This window comes from Ciconia boyciana, chromosome 2 (assembly GCF_034638445.1).
Source record: "Ciconia boyciana chromosome 2, ASM3463844v1, whole genome shotgun sequence".
NCBI lineage: Eukaryota > Metazoa > Chordata > Aves > Ciconiiformes > Ciconiidae > Ciconia > Ciconia boyciana.
The window spans coordinates 116,648,730-116,671,417 of record NC_132935.1 but is presented as its reverse complement, the minus strand read 5'-3'; positions in this window follow the sequence as shown (position 1 = coordinate 116,671,417).

Below are 22,688 nucleotides of genomic sequence, written 5' to 3'. Positions count from 1 at the left end.
CTATGCAGGAACAAGGAATGGAAATTATTTTAAGCCTTAAAAATGGCACTTAGTTTTTCAAGAAGTGTTGCCCGACTGTTTGCAGCATTAGTCAGAGTTTTCAATTGTCTAATCACGGTTAATCTCAACCTCAAAACCTGTTATTAGTCAGCCAGCCACTGGGAAGGGGAGGGGAAGGTTTTGGTGTCACACAGGTGTCAATGCAAAGCTGCCCTAACGAAGCCAGAGGAATCACAATAATGTAAAATACACATATAGTGTAAAACACACATATTCTGACTCTGGGGATTGCACCCATGCGAACTTGACTGGCACATGAGCAAACAGCACTGAGAAGCAGCCCTGTGTGCGGACAGACGCCTGCTCAGCCAGTCCTGTAATATGCAAAGAGCTTCCCCAAAACCCACTCTCCTAGATAGTGAGCAGCAGCAAGCACTTGCAAAAGTGGCGTGGAAGTGAAGTACCAGAAACTAATCCAATAGCCACTTGTGCTTTCCTGTACCCTGAGGCACTGGTTTTATGGAGGAAAAGATGGTGGGCTTAGGCAGGTTCCCTTGGTGGGAACACAACCTGGACCACACCTGCATGCATAGCCACCATTTCAGAGACCCAGCTTCTGACCTGGGCAGATGAGGACCTGCAGCAGCAGGGGACAAGGGGAATAGCAGTCACTGTGGGTCAAGTGAATGCACATATTTCTGTCACTGCTACTATGTGTGCCCCGAATAACCCAAGTGTGAGTGAGACTAATATTTGGATATACCACTGTATTAACTCTGTAGTTGCATTTTGCAACCCCAAATATCAGTGACCACACAGAAAAGCAGATCTGTGCTAACGGAGCTACCACTGACTTAATCTTTTAGCTTAAGGAGATAGGCACAAAGAAGTATGACCCTAATTCTTCCAGAAATAAATTTGCCATCTGGGGGGAGGGTTGGAAAAAAATAATTTTGAGGAACTACACCGTGAAGTCGCATTCGTTTCTTAAAGGTGGACAGACCTGACATGTAGTGATCAGTTATATGAGTTTATAGGTCCCTGCTGTGAGCAGAAGACATGCTGGTGTGTGTCTGCTGGAAATGACACAGAACATTCCTGATCAGTGCTTTGAAAGCAGCTTTTCCCCTCCTCTAAATAACTATGTAATCTTTTAACATGATCCTGGGAATTATCCTTTTTCCAGTACCCCATTTGATTTTGTTGTTGATGTCATGGAAAAAAAGCAGTCAGTTGTTTACCAGAGCATTCGATTTCTTATCAGCAGATCTGGCTATGAATAATTATACCACATATTAATACCATAGTAAGCCAGCTAATGGGCTACAGACGCCTAACAAATAACAGGATGAGAGAAGAAAGGGCAGATTGGCAGGAGGTTGTTTGCCTTTGCGAGGGTTGAATTACAGAACTGGCTGGGCTTCAAAACTATGAATCATTAAGAACATGCACACCGCAGTTTTACATCAGTGAGCTCTATTGACTGTAGAGGAGCTAATATTGATCTACTAAACATATGGGAGTGGGGAAGGAGGTCCCACATAGTTAAAAACGTTGTGTTTTAATGTCTCTCCTTTGAATTGTGTTGGTTCCCTGAAACACCCACGCATTTCTGACATCATGACCAGACCTTTATCCAAAGCCTTTGAAATGATAGCTGCTTCCTTTCTGGTTCACAGTGACAGAAATGTTTGAAACATGACTGAAAAAAGATGATTGTGAGTTACTGTGCTTATCGTATCTTGTATCTCCCTTATCACATTAACTCAGTTTGCAATACCTACACTGATGTCCATATTCATGGAGATGTTTCTAAATATCAAAAAATACAGAATTGACTTGCCTTTCCTTAATAGTTGGGATTTATCTTAATTCGTGCAAATAGGGCAAAAATATTGCCTCATGGCGTAACCATTGTATGCTACGTTGCAAGCCATGACATGAGCAGCAAGGAGCCACTGTACAGCACTTTGTTCTTCACTCCTGCAAGGAAGGAAGAAGGAACGTTGCAGACCATGAAGCCATGCTGACCCCATGGAAGGAAAGTCAGACTATGATTGCTTTTCTACCCATAAATACCCATAAAATGTTGTCCATTATAGGACATTGCACAAATTAGCCCACTGGCTATTCGACGCTATTTCATGGGGCAACAACAAAAAAACTTAAGCAGAAATTATAGTTAGCCTGTTTTATTCACAGGACTTAGAGATCCTGGACTAATATCAATCAGACCATGACCATATGGGTTTTTCATTGGTGTGTTCTATCACATATTTGCATTCAAATGACAAATAAACATTTTGCATGCTGGCATGTAGTAGGTAACACTGAATTTAGGATCTTAACTATAACATACGATTTTTCTTTATGTGCTCAGTTCATGCTGCTGGTCATACATGGATCTTTATTAAATATTTGCATCTCTCATCGAATCATTTTCTTTGAATCTGTTCATAAGACCTCTCAGCAGCATGGTCTCCCATCCCCAGTGACCTGTTGCTAACAACCTCTGACTTTATTCTTCCAAATATCGCAGTCACATCCCTGTCACTGTGAGCCATAGCACAGGGCTAAAAAAAATGGAAGCTGAACACGGTCCTGTTCTTTCATCCTGACAAGCAGGCGCACATCCACAAACACTTAACTGTCTTGGCAGCCTCCAGTAATAATAATCAGACCTGCAGCCTGTTGAAATACAGAGAAGAATCTCTCTGCAGGGTAAGGTTACGTGAAATACAAGACATTCTTCAATTCAAACACTGATTTTCCATCTCTCCACCGTAAAGAAGCAGCGAATGTGTGATACGCATCTGTTTCAAGGAAAAGTCTGTTTGCAACATGACCTTCACACATTTTGACCTGTGCACTGGTAAACAAACTAGGCATGATGGAAATCTATCATTTCAGGTTTGGCTATTGAAAACCAAGGATATGTGTGATTTAATTTTCAGCTGTTTACAAAGTGAATGAACAAGGCACAGAGCTCTTTCATTTCTCCTGTTAATCCAACCCGCCTCATGGAAAACCTGAGCTGTGGCCCTTTGTGACCCTTTTCCTTGTCTTTTATGTAAGAGAAAGAGGGGGGGACCAGAGGAAATTAGAAAAGCAAAGGAGATAAAGTGATGTCTCAAATGACCAAGACATTGAAAAAATTCAAAACCAGCAGCTCACCTTGAAGTTTCCAAGTCTCCGGTTCCCTGGACACTTCCAGGGAGCCAAATACTTTGCTGTGGGGAACAACATAATTGGCCTGTTCTCCTTCACAGAAAGCACATATGGTTTAAAACAATGAGGGACAAATAAATATTTGCTCTAAGATTAATCTTGACATGCAAGATCTCAGGGAAGGACCAATTTAGGGCTGATTGGCTGCCTCCCTTGCACGAACATTTGGTAATTTAAAATTTGATCACTTTAAGTCATGCAGTCACAATCAAACTGTAGGTCAAATTGCATCCTTGTTTTCCCTAAAGTGCTTTTGGAAACAAATGAGGTCACTGAAAATATAAATTAGTGCAGAATATATTAGATATTTACGATCTATCTATGTGTGGTCAATAAATTATTTCACCGTAGAGAGGAGAGTGTAAGCTAATGCAGACTGGGCATGGCAGAATCTTTCATTTAATAACAAGTGTATTTAATACAACTATTTTATTATATACTTCTGAATGAAACGCAATCTTTCCGACTGCAGTTGACCTGCACCTGCACAAATGAGAAGAAAATCTGGCTTACAGAGCAAGGGATTAAAAAAAAAAATAGAAACCCTTATTTCCCTGAAATAAGCTGTGAATACTTGAATCTTAAGGAAACTTGGCAGCTTCCAATAACTGAAAGTTATTTATGATACTTATACAATGATCAGATTCACACCTTTTGCTTTATGATACATTTTTTATCATTGTTATTCAAAACGAGCTTGAGTAAAAAGCAATCTTTGGCATAGTGTGAATTCATTTCTTTTGCATGGGGCTTTTAATAATTCTAATTATTATTGTAATAATCCCAATACCTATTAACTGTCCTCCCTTTCAATTTCACATTCTTCAGCTCAGCCAAAATCCTGGTAGTGCTTTCACATTGACTCTCCTCAAGCATCGTGGCTGTTGGATTTAAACCACTGCACTGCGTTGGACATCCTCAGTTTAACAGGTCTTGCCCCTGCTGGACCTTGAGCAAACTCTGTAGAGGAAGCCAAGCAAGTCCAATAGGGAAAGGAAACTTGCTCTGCCTGGGGCTGTGAGTTATCTTCTGCCACAGTGCAGTCACTTGGCTTGCTGAAAGGGAAGAACTGACCTTCAGGAATGGTGGGCAGAAATCAGAAGAGAGTAGACCTTCCCTGGTTTGCAGCACAAGGCAATGTAGTCCTTTAATAACCACAGGGTTGGAGAAGACCCTCTTTAAAAGGGATACCAGAATTTCATCTGAAGGAAGAACCAAGCATTTGAGTGGTCATGAAGATGTGAAAGAGACCAAGCCAGGACATTTGCTTTGCCCCATCTGCACCCTGGATGCCATGATGCTGCCCCATTTTATGTTTGTATTTCTCACCATCAGTCAATTTATTCAATGCTGTTTGAAGTAATACAGTCCAGTGAAATAATATATCCCCACTGCTTTTTTTTCACACTAATCCTGCACTCTGCTTAGAGCTTGGATTTCAAAGTTCCATATTCGTTCCCTGCACATAGAGGCTAGATGACAGATGACATTACTTGCAGAGTGACACTGGCAAACCCAGCAAATTAACTCAGGATCACATAGCTTCACAATCCCCATTTCAATGAGATGTTAAAGTGAAAACTTTTTTCAGAGTTGTCATTCTCTGGTCCATCTCCACCTTCCAAAAGAATTTGGCCCAAGAAAAGCACTGCAGAATGGAGATTGCTATCAGTGAAATCATATTGCAAGAGAAAGGGCTATACTGCTAGCTTCTTAATGGGAGGCTTGGGTTACCTACACTGTTCATTTGGGTTTTTTAATAGCAATAAATATGTTGAATTGGAATAGAGATCTGATCATGGGAACTAAACTGAAAATAGGAGCCCGCACAGTAAGTATTCATGTGGCATTATCTGTAATAGAAGCAGAGATACTGCTGCTATTTGAATTAATGACCAAGAAAACCTGAAGCTGATCCCCCAAGGAAAAGGATGTACAATGCTGTCTCTCCCTGGCCTCATTTTAAGACTCAAACTGGTTCAAACAGTTAATGGGATAAATATTCAGCATTTTTCTTTCCTCTACTATCTACCTCTCCTATTTTTACATTGGTAGGCATCATTACCATAATATAGGCTCATTATGTTCTGCATTGGGCCCAATTTTGAATGCTTAATAAGAAATCCTCCTTGGTCCATGTACCGCTGTTGAACCCAATGGGACTATTTGTGGGGTGATTATTTGCATAATTAAGGGTTGTGCTACAAGATGTGGAGCTGACTTAGCAACATGTTCTGTGTATTTAATAATTTCTATTAACATATTTATTAACCAAGTGAATATGTCGAGGCGTATCATAATAATTATTATTTCACTGTCTTACAACAAACGAGGGAGGCAGAAGGGAGGGGGATAGAATCCCACACTTACAATAACCACAAGGCAGGTATCAGAAAAATGGGAGGAAGGAAAGGAAGGAAGACACCAGGCAAATGGGACACTGAGGAGAGTAGATATAAGGGAATATAAAAAAATTATATGGATGATGGCGAGAGAGCAACTATGATATGCAACGATTTCACAAAGCATCTAATACCATGTCACAAAATCTTACCGTCAAAGTTAGTTCAAATTGCTTTGGACGTGAACACTGTCATCTGGACAGAAACTTGATCAACCAGCTATGAATTCAGCGCGATGACAGCAAGCAGCAACACCAGGCCAAGAGATGAAGGGTATGGTCAGATTCTGCCTGCATCTGAGGTTTTGGGAGCTTGGATACTATGGCAAGGTACCACAGAAGTGAATTGAGAAGACTGATTGAAAAAATTGGATGCCAATTGCTGATTTAGAAGAAAGGGCAAAAGGTCAATGAGGAAAGAGAACAATTACTTAATGGAAGTTCGCAAATTGTTCACCGCACAGGATTACAGTGGGCACAAGGTGGGAATGGCCATTTTGGGGACCTGACAATCCAGTGAGCCCAATGACTCATTTCCAGCATGGGTGAGGACTGATGAGAGCAGCAGTCAGCAGCGAGTGAGGAAGGCAGGAAGCTCAAGGCATGCAAAGAGTGGTCCTTGCCCTGACTTCAGCCCCACTGAATCAAACCTCTGAGTCACCCCTGGGCAGAGCAGTCCCACCTCTTACACATTCCCAGGGAGGAGAGGGTTTACAGCGTACCTCCACCCCAGGCTGCAGAGAAGAGGTTGGGTAACATTTTCCAGGATGCAAGGAGGACAAACATCTCTGGTACCTCCTGGCCTCCCCCCAAGCAGAGCTACCCCCTGCAGCAGTGACTCTGCCAAGAAGAAGGCTTCTCTGAGCCTCCTGAATTTGTCCCATTGCCTGATTCAGGTCTTTGGAGAGGGCTTGGGTTTGCCCTCCCAGTTGCCGTTGTGCTTCTGGGAACCGAGGCCCCAGTGTTCACAGCGCAGTTTGAATCTGACATGGCCCTGTGGAAATCAACTCGGATTCCTGTCTGCTGGTGCGAGTCAGAGCAACCACAGGCACACTGCGACCAGGGTTGAAACCGCACATGCAGCTTGTACACGTACAAGCAGCCCAGCTCTGCAGACCTGATCCATGCACATTTGCTGTGTGGTAGCTCTAATTAGGCTGAAACCCAAGAAACAACAACAGCTGTCTCTCCTGAAAGTCACACCTCCTGGGCACAGTATACACCATTCACAAACATCTGGTGCAGGATTTAGACCTGTTGCAGTATGCTAAGCAGTGGGTATTTTAGCTCTGCTAGTATGACAGCACTACCTCATGTTTAGTTCCATTATTGGAAAAATCAGGATTCGTGTGCAATAAAGTATTTTAGTATACACTTTAGTAAAATAACCTTTGGAAAGAATAAATGCTCTAATGTCGGGAATGGCAAGGAAACAGGTTTCTTAGACAGGTTGTCTAACTACCTTTCCCTAGACTCACGGGGAAAGATAGTCACCCCAGTCACCCCAGACTCACCCCAGACCTGAAAGCCTCATGGACACACTCTGGTGGCAGGGGCTTGTGTCTACCGCCCACCCTGGGCTGGCACTCACTGGGGCACCTCTCCGCTTCCCAGGTCAGCCTCACACCTTTCTACCATGCCTCATGGACATGTTTCTTGCCACTTCTGCTGTGCCTTCCCGCTCCATCACCACAGGTCATCAGGATTGGGTCGGTGCAGGAGGGTTCACCCTCCTCCTTGCCCCAGGAGATGCTGGCTGTGGGATGGGGGACAGGATGTCTTGACAAGAGCAGGTGTACAGGCATGTGCTCCTTTTCCAGCTTCAGCAACTTCCCATCACACTGGAAGAAATACTCCTGGCTGGCTCCTTCCACACCTTCCCACTGGAGGGGCAAGGAAAAGAAACAGAGAGAAAGCAGAAATTAATTCCAGCTTGACTTCAGTGCACTTGTTAAGAGTGCTCCCTGCCTGCCAAATAAAAGCACCATGGTAACAGCAACAAGCAAATTAATGAATTAGAAAACACTTATCTTTGCAAATTGTAGCTGTAGCCACAAAGCCCCATACAAGGAAAAAAACATACAAATTCAGAGGCACGCGACACAGATCTAATACAACTGCACAAGTCCCTTGCCCAGCCAGAGAAGGGTGCCAAATTGCAGCCATATGCAGGAATCTGAAGGACTGATTTCAGACGGGGGACTGGTGTTTTGTCTACTCTGATTTTGCTTTTGTTGCCATTAGACTCTTGCCATGGGAGTCCTTTGGGGGAATATTTAAATCTATTGTTATTCTAACAGCAGGTGAATTTATAGTGAAAATCATGGGACCGTTCTCCATTCCAAATCACACTGCTTTTACAAGTTCCAGCTTCTTGCTCAAATAGAATACAAGCAAATTTCAGAAAAAATCTGAATAATCTAAGTCTCAGTTTAGGAAAGCAAGCACAAGTAAAAAGTCTTGATAATTTAGGTATTCATGAGGTGCTTGCTATTTTTTTTGGAGGGATTTCTTTTGGCCTCCCAGCAAAAGAGGGTTTTAGTGGGGGGATTCAACAGAAGATGAGAGATCACTTTTCTGGATGCTTAAGGAGCATCTCCTAAATGTGAAGAAGCAAATGACAAGCAGAAGCCCCAAAATGTTTGGAAAAATATAAGAAATGGGCAACCTACCGAACAGCAGAGCTGCCCCAAAAGAGGGAGAGATTGTTGATTAACAGCTAAGAGTTGTGATGAAGGATGAACAGCTGAGTTTTAGCTTTCTTGAACTGGAGCTGGGGATGACACATCAAGAGGAAATGCCAGACAGACAGGCTGAGATTTCATTTGGACACAAGCAGATGGGTCTGGAACAGAGAGATTGATCTGAGGCTTGTCCATATAAAGACAGTAATTAACTTTGTACTTACAGATGAGTCAGGTACACAAGAAAAGAGAATGAAACCACAGGCAGACTGCTCTACAAGACTCGAAATGTGAGCTAATATTTTCCTTCCCCGTTTCCATGCCCATGTAATAACGTGTGCACTTTCACGTCACTTGCTTCAGTGATTTCTTATTTAACACAGAAATCAGATTTTCCACAGCCCTAAGCCTTCAGAGGCATCCTGCAATACAAAAATATGGTACTGACAACAGCACACATTTTCAGAAAAACAAGATGTTTTTCAGTTTGGGAAACCTAAAGGGTTACTGATGTACATACAGTGAGTTATGTATTAAATATTGCATGCGGGTGAGAAACATTTTATATGACACTTTGAGAAGAGAAAAATAAAATCTCACTGGTGTACCTTACTGACAGACCTGGACGATCTTCCTTTTTACTGACCAGATCTGCAATATGACTTCAAAGTTGTCTCTAGAGCCTGCCAAGAGAGCATCAGGCTGATTTAGATGACAGAGGGTAATTTCTTTCAACACAGGACTTGTGTGTGGGACGTAGAGGTTCTTTGGTGCTCAGGAAACGCTGTGTCCATCAGAAGATGGAGTCTGGAGTGCTCTGTGGTCAGCTTATCTTCACAGAAACACAGCTGCTTCAATGTAGCTCCTAATAGGACATGAAAGATGTGGAATGACCCTTCACACTAGTAGCAGGACACCTTGACTGCTACTTGAGCCAAGACCAACAACCTATTCAGTTATGTTTCAACACCGCACACTTGCCTTACTCACTGGCCAGAATCAGTGCTGCAGAAGCCCTTCTTGGACAGCTCGCAGATGAAGACTGTCTTTAGGTTGGTGCTTGGAAATGCAGTCCAGTTACAATACCTCTAAAAATCTGCCCTCTGTCAGAAAAAGGCACATCCATGTTGATTCTCATCATTTCATTGCAAGTTTCTGGCTGCTTTTTGTTTTTGCCAAAGTCCCAATATCCACCAACATGTAGCAGCCCTCAGCTGATTTCAGCAGCTGCAGTCCTTAGTAGCCACCAGCTAGTCAACACCAATGAATATTCTCATTGCTGTTGCCCTTCAGCCCTTTGGTGCCTCTTCCACCTGCAACACCTTCAGGTAAAGGAAACGCTGGTGCATGGGTTTGGTGCCCAGACCCCTGTGCAGACATGCACAGCACACATGCACTGGCTGTTATCCAGGCAGTACCCCAGCAGCCATAATTGCTAAGGGGACACTATGGCTGTACGATGGATAAGGGTATAGGTGTATGGGTGCACCTGTATAGACAGCTTGAACAGGAGATTCTGTTGCATGTGAATTTTTCAATGCAGGGTTGTATCTTCTGAATAAACATAAGTTTTACCAGATCCAAATTAAGCATATATTGCTAATTTAGTTTGCCATTAAGCACATTTTGCAGTAATCTTTATTAGGATATGAAACATCATTAGAGTTCTGTTGGCTAAATGTATCTATTTCCACTCAAGTACCAGAATTTTCTTCTACTTCTTTGTCTCCTCTTTTCTCTTCAGGTCATTTGATGATTGACAGCTCAATGTACTGCAAGAACATTGGAGGGTAAGAGATTACCGTGTGCTGCAGTCAGAAGGTCTATGCTGCATAAAAATGTATTCTCTTCATTATTAGCTATTAGACAAAGATTTAAGAGGGTTTTGCAGCTGAGGGCCACATGTAAAAAGACTACAGATCATTTCCAAAAGACAAACTGCAGAAAGCCTGGGTAATTTATAGTGAGATATACTCACCTACATTAAGGAGCTGATGAAAGCACATCTTCAGGGTGCACCACTGGTGCACACCACATCATGGGAAGGAAATTGGAAATAGCAGGCAGCAGCACAGCTGGTTGAAAATTCTAGGAATTACATATTCTTCCACTGGAAAATGGGATTTTGTTGAACTGGGAAACAGTAAAATCTCCAGTGTTTGTTTGTTTCTCTGTTCATTTTACTATTAGCAAAAGGAAAGGCATACATTGTGTCTGCAGCTGTGTGAAAAGGAAAATCTGCCGCTTTTGCGCTGCTACAGAGCACTGCCGGAGTCATAGTTCATTTCCCCATTGCTCTCACTTTCCCCATGGGTCCTGGGCCCCAGCTGGATCAAACATCCCTGGAGCCACGTCAGCCTTCCCAGAGACCCTGCTGAGGCAGCACCCGCTGCATCGCGTCTCCCCAGCGAGGCAAGGGAGAAAACGCATCAGAGACACAGCGCATCTGCCACCGGTGCCAGAAGTGAAACACAACCTCCTGCCCTGCTCTCCTCTTCTATCCTCACTTTCATATGCTGGTGCTAGGCCGGAGCACTTGTAATTCATGGTAGACATGATCCTGCATGGCACAGCCTGAGAACCAGCACTTGGCCAGAGAGCAGGGGAACGGCAGGGAGGAGGGCCGGGGAGCTGCAGGTCCCATAAGGGTAGTTCAGGCAGATGGAGAAACTAATGACAGTTCATAACGCGCAAAGCACTCAGAGAGAAAGCCAGTTTTACATTCTTGTGTGTTGATCCAGATTATGGGAATCCACATTGATCTCTTATTTAATGCATGACTGCTCTGCAGTACCAGCCATCAGGAGTTTTGTACGCTCCCTGGTTCATCTATAGAATCCAAACATGCTGGTAGTGATCTTTGATGACCTGAAAGGTCAAAGAGATACTAACCCACAAAAAAGGTAAGGTAAGGTGTAAGGTAAATCACCTTATATTTTGCAGAAAAGGTAAAATTAGCTGGTTGGTGAATAGTCAGATAACAGAGGCAAGAAGGTGCTCTCAACTAGCTTTTGAATTCAAGCTGATCCCAGTGATACACACAGTCCATGGGCTCCTTTGGAGAGTGTTCCTGTGTTTAGATAAGAGACACCAAACACAACCTGAATCCTCGTTAAACCAAACTCGCCTTTGCAGGGAGCTGTGCAAGGGCTGTATTACTTTAGCCCATGCTTGTTTTGCTTTTAGTGTTTGGTTTTGAACAGGACTGAAAATGTGTGCTTTCATCTTTGCCTCTTTGCAACACCAAAACAAAAATAACTACTATAATCAATATTATAAATAAATGCAGAAGAAAGTAAGCATGTCATTAGGAAATTCCCTCTCTTGCCTAAATGGGAATGCTTCCCCTCTAAAAGTAATTCCCATGAACAGGGTTTCCAGTGTCTCTTTCCCTTAGCGACTCTCTGATGCCTGCGTAGCACAAGCTTACTGCCTCTTCTCTACGGATGCACTGCTCTCCTCCACCCAGACAGAGACTTTCATAAACCTTGTAGGAAATTTTGATCTTTGAGACAGATACACCTCTGTCAGATATGACTGATATTGGCAAAGAGTTTGTAGGTAGGGGGACACGTACTCTGAGAGTGTGATCACACAAGCCTCATTTCCATAGGGAACCAAACTGAAGAGGGCAAACCCTCGAGATGGGAGGCACTTGCAGGCAGACCATGATGCCACCCCATTAGGCTATGTACCTGAGGAAAGTAAGCCACTTGGGGAACCTACAAAATATGTAATAAAGGGGCAGAAAAATGCTGAGAAGGCAGAATAAGCAATGATTCAGTTGTTTGCTTTGGCATGTGCAAGGAAATCCACAAACCCTCCTTGCTCACAGCACTCCCAGTGCTTGCACCAACAGCAATTTTGCCTCCTAGAGCTTAGCTAACCAACGTTCATCTCCAGGCAGAAAAAGGACAGGTATCACTGCTCGATCTCATACGCTCAGCTCTCCCCACTGTCCTGAGTGGCCAGACCCTGTGCAGAACAGGGGCAGTGGAGAGCTGTCAGAGATGACAACACTTCTCTCCCTCCCCGCTTTGCCGTGCCGGTGACCTTTCCCAACCCCAGCTAACAAACTGGAAAGGGAACATCTGCTGGGGGACTGGTGGTGAGAGCGTGACCGGTGCAGCACAGCTGCGAGGCCACCAAACAGCAGGGAGGACCGGCATGACAAGCGAGACGGGCTGTTAGAGGGCGACTGAGCAGCTGGCACAGCCACTGGCTCTGGCAGCAGCCCAGGAGTCTCACATGCAGGTACCATCTTGCACATAGATTTGTGCAAGGGTTTTGCTTGCCTGGGACCTCATGCTGTTCTTCTGTTCATCTCTGAAAAAAGGAAAGCACCCAAGGAAAGAAAGAGAGAGGGAAAGAAGAACATCCCTGGTGCAAAGCAGTCACTGAGTAAGTTGGGAGCCCTCATCCTAAGACAGAGGACCCAGTTCAACCCCCTCCCAAGTCACAGGAAAGGCTCTCATGCTCTGATCCCCTTCTCCCTTGCTTAGCAGGCTATCGCTGTACAGCCTGGTTCCAAGTATTTCCATTCTGCAGTTTTTAGAAACTTCTCTATCATCTTGAAGTCAAGTCAGCAAGAGACAGATGTATTCAGACCTTCTAAAAGTGTCACCCCACAACTCTATGGCCTTAGGACAGGCAAACATCTATAGAGTCCACTAAGCAGGTTTCTATCTTTCTCACATTGACTGTGTATTTCTGCCTAAGAATGCAAGCCTTTCCTGCCCTTTCCCTCTCCCAAAAAGCTGCAAGTAAACAAAAATGGAGTGGTTGTTTTCTTGGCAGGAGAAAAAGCACATTTTTTCTGTGAGCCACCAAAACAAATGAAGTTGTCTAAAAAAATCCCAACCACTCTAAATTTAGTAAGTGTCAGAGCATTGCTTATGCAGTGCTCAGCTGATGGATGGGATGCTGACAGCAGACCAAACCTCAGTGCCACTCTGAATACCATCTACTGAATAAACTACTCATGCCATCAGCATCAATAGCCAGCTGCATTAATGACTCACTTACATTAGGGCCAAGCTTTAGTCAAGCAGGGGTGGGAAGAGAGATTACAGCCTGAAGGTACTACAGCTTGGAGCCAGAGCCCAACACAATGGCCTTACAATGCAATGAAGTAGTGTGCAGGTAATCTAGCTTCATCCTAGGTTCAGTAAATCCATGCTCTAAATTAAAATTATATGATTCTGAGATAATCTTGACAGGATTATTTCACCCAGGCAAAGGACCACACTAATGCAGCTATATTTGCTCCATTATTGGAGCATATAATAAGTGCTATGTAGAAACAAGCTCGTCTTAAACAGGCTTGAGTACTCAATCAGTGCAACAGAAGGAAATTTGGAGTTTTCTCTGCACCCACATTACTGTTTCTTCTTTTGTCTTAACCCAGAATTTGGTAACAGAAAGTAGAAAGACGTTATGTCCAGTAAAAGAAATACGGAGACTTATTAAACTCTTATTGTTCCTTCTCCGCCATTTTTGCAGGATTTTTGGTTCCACGGAGCACCGTGGACACATTGGCTTAATGGTTACTCTGGATGGCTCTAAGATGTTGTGTGTTCTGTGTCCAAATTAGCCCCTCGAGTTGGTCTCCCAAGGGTTTCAGATGATTTGCAAGAGAAAAATACATCTGACTTTGGGTCTCTGGTAGGAACAAGTGAAACAGAAACGCTAGGTAAGACCATGCAGACGGGCTGGAAGGGTGAAACAGAGGGTCAGATGTTGTTAGAGCAACATCCAATGTCTTGTCTGCGTTGTTGCACATTGTCACTTGCTCTTCTGGTTCTACAGCCCAGTCATGCAAGCGTTTTTTGCTATCATTACAAAACAAACGGGAATCTTGTAAAACGTTGCCAGAGAATAAGAATAAAATCAACCAGTGTTAAAGAAGAGGCTTACTGACAATCTCAACGGAGGGTGAAGATTAGGAATTAGAGTCAGTCAAGCAGTGAATTAGGGTGGATTGGTGAGAAAGCACAGGCGGTTCACATTACAGCTGACGGTGCCGAAATTGTCAGAGCATGTGCTTGACCAAAGATCTGTGTCCGGGGCTTTTGTGGACCCCTCATTTCACATATCAAAAAAAGTGAAGAGCTGGAATAAGATGAGACGAGTACCAGAAGATTCACCTAGGAGAGGAATAAAGAATACAAACATCACCACAGCAGTGCCCTAGATTGCCTAGATGACAGAAAAGAGATATTTAGTAAGGGAAGTGGAGAGTTTTAAAATTATGTCAGAGAGTGTGAATGTCATGTTCTGTTTGTTAGAAGCCTTCAAGTCTCATCAGGAAACAGTTCATTAGAAATTCCTCTGCAGCTAGTACAAAATGTCTGCTCCGAAGGACTCGAATATTCTTTAACCTTATTAATAAGCTCAGATATAAGCATAGTGTGCCTAGAGTTGCAGTGGCAGACATTATAATAGTTATTAGAGTGCATGTGTGAGCTGCTATATGACAGGTATTGTAATATTAATAATTAACCAGAGTGCTACTAGTGATGCAGTTCAGACAATGTGATAGTTTGGAGTTTGGTACATCTAGAGAGCAATTTATCCTACTTTTTGATAGGACACCACCATCAGAACAATGTACCAGCTAAAAACACCACTGGAAGTTAAATAATGGTTATTTTAAACTTTCTTTTTCTTGGTACAAGTATCAGATTGTCCAGTCAGGCTAATCTTCTCACTCAAGTCCTTGACAGTGCAAACCAGATCTTAACCTGTTTGCACCCAGAGGAAGGATGTGGACAGGGGCTAGTAGCCAGTTAAGTATAGTGTCCACATTCCCAGACATGCAGGTGTCAGCTGCATATGCTGTACATCAGGAAGTCTGCTTTGCCAGGTCATCCTTTCATCCTTTTGCCTTTCAGCTGTGAAGGGGAATCCAAGTCTCACTGCCTAACCTCCTGGTACCTACCTCCACAGCGCAGCTTTACTCCCTTCTTTAGCTCTGCTGGCATCTGACAGATGCCTCTGCTACATCGTCAGTAAGCAATCTCCAGGACTGCAACTGGCACAACTGCAAACCCATGCATCTTTGACCTTCCTAGACAATGCAGAAGAACAGATCTCTATTTCTTATTTGTCCTTGGGCAATAAAAGTAGTGGGGAATAACCTTCACAGGACAGCATTGATTTAATGCTTCTCCAGATTAACTTCTGCCTTATCACATTTTTGAGGGTTTTTTTCAGTAAAATGCAGCATAAGGACTCCCACACTGACATCTTCATGCGTTAGAGCTTACAAAATCAGATCCTGTTGTCATTCATTTTATCTTTCCTTTTCAAAGGGAAAAATACAAGCAACAACTTGCTATGGATTGCTATTCCTTGTAAAGAGCACTTTTTACACTGCATTCAAATTCCTGTCCACTGCAATTTCATTAAGATTAGCAAATACCTGTGTTTTCAATGGAAGTTCATCTCATCAGCCACCAGAAAATTAAATGCATACTTACTGCTCAGAGGTACAGGTCATACAGTCAAACATCTCCTTTGCTCTAGCTAGTCATCATCTGACAATCGGGAGCCGTAACGTCAAATTTGAGGCTACCACTTTTCACATACCTGGAACAACCAATGTTTATTTGCTCCCTGTAGACAGAGCACAAGGCAATAGCAACACCACAGCCTTAACAGCTTTCATGTGTTACAGCCTTCATGCCCCAGAGTTCAGTGAGGAACAGGCTGACACCTATGCAATGGGGCATCAGACATCCACTTTTTTCTTGGCAGTGTACTCCTCCTCCATTTCAAATTATGTCTCAAATATGAACATTGCATATTTTACCTTCATCACTGATCGCTAGCTGATTAGATTAATAGAGTGGGGGATATATCAACCATCATTCCTGTAACCTCTATAGAGACCGCTGGGTAAGTTTTGCTCCTAGATGTAAGAATCACCACACCCAACACTGGAAAATCCAGAAAATAGAATAAAACTGTGAACGGCAGCTACATGACAACTATTTAGACCAAGACATGCAAAGGAAATTGGATACAGATGAACCTCCAGGGGATGTTAAATATGGATGAGGTACCTTGAAAAAGAAAAGACAAGATGATGTGTCACAGTCTTAAAAAAATGCACTGGGTTGAAAGATTCACTGCTATAAAAGAGGGCATAGTCCAGTACAATCAGAGACCTGCTGCATTACCTTGTGAAACATAGTTTGACAGTCCTTTGACAGATTTCAGGCAAGACCTATTCATTCTGAAAGGGTGAGGCAAAAAAAGGGAGGAAAAAAAGAAAAACCAACCTGGAGAGCTTTTTTTAGTGCTTCCCATTTCAGAATGACTACAGCTAATTATAGCAACTGCTCTCGTTATGGGTGACCTCTGCTCACAAGGAGTGGTACCTTGTTACTGGAGCAAGCTGGGGAAATTAATTAAATCACTCGGCCTAAGTCCTCCCCCCTTCAAAGCACAGCAGAATCTGACCCCTAGTTAGCTATGCAGCCATCCTGCCCCCCAGAATTTCCCCTAGAAAGGACTTACTGCTGTAATGGAAAACACTGCAGCAGTACGTCTCTGTGTGGGCTATACGTGACCTATCTGAGCCTAAAAAGCTACAAAAAAACCCCTAACAAAAGAGAAGAGATAATCAACATACCTATGGTCTTACTTCATGTTACTGTCAGGGATATACTCATGGCTGGTTTTCTGCTAATGCGCTAATGCTTAAAGGAACGTTTGTATTCCTGACTTGCTTTCATCTGCATGAATAAATTCATGTCACAGACAGCTTGGTTAGCTGGCTACTCACAGACATCAAAGGAGACATGAAACTTTGAAGGAGGTAAGGGGGGCAACACATCACTATGAAAGGTGGGCAAGAGATATTTCTCTTGCATCTTTGCTAAATGCTCATGGGAATAAAATTAAAACATGTTATCTCTTTTCTGGACAGAGAATGAAAGTTGTTCTTACCTTTCAGTGAGCTAAGGAATCAGAACCCTTCTACCACGGTGCTGGTTGTACCTTCAAACACTTCATAAGAAAAAAAAAAATTCCTTTTAAACCCCAAAATATAGTTTTTCTTGGAGAATTCTTTAAAAGGTTATTTAGACAATGTGACATTTCTTTCTTGACTTTTTTTCCATACAGAAATTTTTAATCTCTGCTGCAATTTTTCTACAGTCCATTCTGGCCTCCATTTTTTTCCATAAGAATCTCCATTGAGCTCCAGGCTTTACTTTCTTATTCTAAGTCAAATTAATTGAATCATGTTGCAGACCTGTAGCTCTTCTTGAATATGGCAAAAGAACTACAATAAAGCTAAAGCAATTTGAATCCCATGCTACTGTACACCAAATTACTTTGCTAGCAGAAAGAGGAGTTCAAAGGCTGTACAAATACAGACCTTTTTTTTTTTTTTACCATTCGTGAAATTGCTAAGAAGCTTTGTGCATCATTCAATATCTGTATTCAGTGATAAAATGCTCAAACATGATGATGCACACATGCACTTCAAAAGTAGTTTCAAAGCTTTGATGGATCACTTCTCACTTAAAAGACTTTGTGTGCAAGCAATGTGAAGGGTTAAAAACTCTACTAATTTGACCAAAAAGGGGAACAAGAATGCTTTTGTATTTATTGTGCTACACAATAAAGCAATGTGTCTTCTCTTCTAGAAAGGCTGGGAGTAATATGTTCAGAAAATATTAGCAATGCTATCACCCCAAAAGGTTAAGAGAAGGATTTACTTATCTGTAGTGATTTATAGAACTGACAAGGCAGTGTACAAATGGGGCTAGGAAATGCACAGGCAGAAAATCTTAGAAGGAAATCATTGTGTCAGGGCACTGAGCAGATAGATCCTTTCTGTAATGAAACAAGTGTTCTAATTCATAAATCATGTTTGTCAGGAATAAATAAAAACAGAATCAAAGTCGGTACCTTCTGTCTTTACGACGGACTGAGCAAAAAGGTTCTCTCCCTGGGGCATAACAGAGAAGGAAGCATTATTTGTTGATCTACTCCAACAAGGCATGTCTGAGTGACGTTTTCCACCCTTCGTGTGGTGTTTGTGCTGTATATTACCAATATTGGCTGCTGATGCCAAGGTCTCAGTTGTCAGCTAAGTGCTTTGCTGTGACTTGGGTTTTAAGCAGCAAGTTGTCAACGTCCCTCCAAGAGATGGACACTGCAGTAAAACTTGTCATTTACTTTAATGGCCTGGATGTCAGAGAGAAGTTTTGTCATAGCAGATGAAGCTGTCTGTTAATCCTCCCCCTCTGCACTGATACCAATGGGATTGCCATGCTTACCCATCTAGCAAAGCTCCCCACATAAATTAGCCCAAGCAATTTCCCAAAGTGTAATAAATAAACGTCGACCTCTCACTGACATTCACTGGATGGCATTACAGATGAGATGTACCCAAGGACATATTATTTTGGTTCAGCAAATTTCAACCTTGGGGCAAGAGCAATACTTGACACAATGCAAGAACTGACCAGAAAAACTTCCCAGATACACCCAGGATAACCAGGATTTGAGTGACATACTCTTTACTTATTGTAAGCTATAGCATTGATACAGCTTAGATCTTGGACCAGTGCTAGATCTTCCCCTGCAATTAAAAGAGAACAGGTGATAAATGACACTGCAAAAATAGTATAATCTCTCCTAACTTTTATGAGCTAAAATTTAGGCACCTATATTAAGGCAGTTGTCTGGTCGCTCTCCATAGCTGACAGAGTCATCTCCATATAGCAGTTCATGTCACCTGTTTTAGATATTTATCCTAGACTGTTCTTCAAAGGCGCCTCCCTTTTACCTTTAAGGAGGAAAAGAATTCACCCGCAGTGTTTGAGGTGCTTTAACATAAAAATGCAACTGTGTGCTTGAGCAACAGACACATTTTGTTTGCCTGAGACTGCTCACGCTCTAGAAGTCTTCTTCAAACAAGAAGTGCAAACAACTATGCTGAAGCTATTAAAAGTGAAAGAACAAAGATACTGGGTCAGACCAAAAGTCTAGCTAACATAATATCCTGAATCTAACAGTGGCCCCAGGAGATGGTCAGGGAAACATATAAAAAAAAAACAGGACATGGTTTGATATTTCCCTGATTTGTCTAGGCAGCAGCTAGCATCATTTTATCCTCAGTACAATCTTACCTTTCCAGATATCCTTTGTGTCACCAGAATTAAACTAGTGAAGTTTTAATCAAAGCATGTGCAGATTTTCTGTATATCTAATTCAGCAATAGTATAATTTATTGTCTATACAGGCAGCCTGCACCAGACTCTCAGTGCAGTTACACATTCAGGTAGGGTTAAATGGTGTATAGGTGTTTCTAAAGGTCCTTGCTTATGGAATAGGATCATATCCATCTCCACGTCCTGGCACAAAGCAGAGGTTAAAAATACTACCTATACACCAGAATACAGAGCAATATCATGATCTCCATACATTCAGCGTAATCAGCAGTGTGAAAATGGGAAACCATTCCTGAGGGAAAACATTCAAAAATCCAACTATCCTGCAGTGGACCTTGGTTTGGGGCAAACATAGACTCAAAGGTGAAGAAGTTCACTGTGTATCAGTGTCTCAGCTGGGCTCACTTATTAGAGGGAAAGAAAAAAAAGAAGTCATTCAAAGTGAATCTCAGCTTCCAATTTGGAAGATCATTGCATAGCATGTGAGCCATAAGCAACAGGCGAGAGGCAGGTTTGTGCCCTCAAGAATGACCGTTTTTGTAAACCTGGTGCCTTCATTGGACCTGCCACTCCTAGCAGGGGTATGCCTTTAAAACCATAACTTTTCCAGGTTTGGTCCTCTAGTTCATATATTTCTGTGTAAGAGGCAACATTTCCCTTAATTGAAGGAAAACTTCACATTGACTCCTGTTAGCTTTGGGGCAGTTCTGTCTGAGGAATCACAGAAAATACCGTGAGCATGTACAGATGTAGACCTAGCTTGAGCTGAAGGTGACGGTGCATCCTGTCTTTGCTCAGGACATGAATATGTAGAAAAAGGGCACAGGGTTTGCTGCATCACAGGGACAGCAATAAATGCCAGGAGCTGAACAACGAGAGCTAGTAAGGACTGGCACTTTTACAGGCAAGAGACAGTAGACAGAAGAGAAACCAGCTCCTCATAGAGGTAGAGGTGTCCTTGGCCTAGACAGAGGAAACATTTGTGAATCAGGGCACCGTCTGTGTGCTGTTTCAGCTTGCTTCCTCCAGTAGCGGCGACCCAGTTCACAGACCCCCTGATGATGCTCCCACAGATGATTTACCGAGCTGTTGGCAGAGAGTATCAACACGCACACATTACACTTGTCAGTGCAGGACCAACAGAGCCATTACGGCGAGCCGTATCTGTCATCCTTCTGCAAGGCATAGAGCCGCATTCAGCATTTGCGGCAAGCAAGTGAGAGAAATGGGGCTTTTATTCCTTTCCCTCTCTTCCTCAGGAACTTTCAGTATTTAGCAAAGTCTGTGAAAACTGACCACAACTAATTCTAGGAAGCAGAAGTGCTTTTGGTTGACAGTGTGCAGGGATGGTCTGTATTAGTCCTGTCACTGATGTGTCACTTCCATTTTTTCCAGCTAAGAAATAATAAGCCAGAAAACTTTTAAAGTATTCTAACTTTCCTTTCCTTTCCCCTGGGCCACCAACCACGCTTTAGCCCACACCATACATCACTGTCTCTCACTGGCCGCTCTTTATTCCAAAGAGCACAGGCTAGTTGCAAGGGTGACTTAGCCCAGTTAAAAATTCGACTCAGGCTTAAAACTATTACAATACTACACATTTCATTGGCATTTCAGAGCAGACTAAGTTGATTGATAGGGGAAAAGAAAGATTTGTCTGAAGTATAATAGTGTCTCTTTTCTACATTTCTTACATTTCCTACAATACTTTGTGTCTAGAGACCTCAAACTGCTTTTCAGATATTAATAAATGAACTTTATTCATGCTAAATAATGTATCTTTCCCCATTTTGCAGAAGCATGAAAATATCAAATGAGCTTGCCTGATTTCCACTTCTGAAAGAGCTAAGAACAGACTTGGACTATTCCAATTCTCAATCCCACCCTTGGGCCACATGGAAATACTTTTGCACCAGCGTACAATAAAGGGTTAACCACCCTGTATTACACCAGATCCTTCCCTGAATGTAAGGAGTAGGCTGGAAAATTCCTTTGTTGCTTCCTACCTATCTCACATGAAAAGATGAAGGAAGGATAGAAATGGCTTTGTCTAGCCTCAACAAAATAGTTCCAGTTCCTCAGGCTCAACCACGCTCTGACAACAGTGGAGACAAGAAACTCTCTAGGTCCAAGATATGTTACATTTCCCTAATTTTGCTCCTATTCGTGCATATGTTACATATACAAGCAGAAAGGGGAAAAAAAAAGGAATAAAACTGTTAAAATGAAAAAAACCTCTTTTTAATAGAAAGAATTGAAAACTTTAGGGTTCAGTTCATAATTCTCAACTTACATTGGTTCTCAGTATAGGCATGGTGGTTCATTCATTTCTAATCGTGCCTTGTGGACTAGCAGTGGCAGAACTTGCTAGCTTTCCATCAGTGGAAAGCAGGAATCAAAATAACAGCTGGCAGTTTACATCTTATATGTGCTCTCCTTCCATTTTATACTTGAACAATGGTAAATATATAATTTTTTATGCATGGTTCATCAGACAAAACCCACCTATTTCTTTGTTTACCTGCTCCCAAACTAATTGAATAATTAGTTTTCCAAATAAAAATCCAGTTCTGTCAGATATGAAAAAGTACAGACTGCAAAAAAACTAAGATGCCTCCAAATCTCCCCTTTTGGCAATTGGATGGAGACCCTCTTCCTTCTGTAGAGCTTTCTGGAGCCTTCACCAGAGGAAAATGATATTGAATCAGGCTGGAGGATACTCATAGCCCATTTTTCCCTGATATCTTTGTCATCCTTTGGCAAACACAAACTTCTAGATGTATATTTTTATGACTCAATCAAGGTAGCTCTCCACTAGTACCTCCATATAAAACCCCACCCATAGAGCTGGGATAAAATAACAAACCCACTAACTACACAAAAAAAACCCACCAAAACAAACAAAACAAAACTACAACAAGAAAAAAACCAAAACACACAAAACAAAACAAAAAGAAAACAAGCCCAAAAAAGCCCCCAAAAATGTAAACAGCAAATACGTTGTACTATCTGCATCTTTTTGTGGACAAAATACTAAGGAAACTATTATTTCTATCAGAGATTCGGTTACCCCACTTACGACCAGATGCCTTTATGCTTTTACGTGTGATTTCACTTCCCAGCCTGCTGGGACCAGTCACTAATTGTCTCTGTCTCTTGTTGAACTTAATAGTCAACAGTATG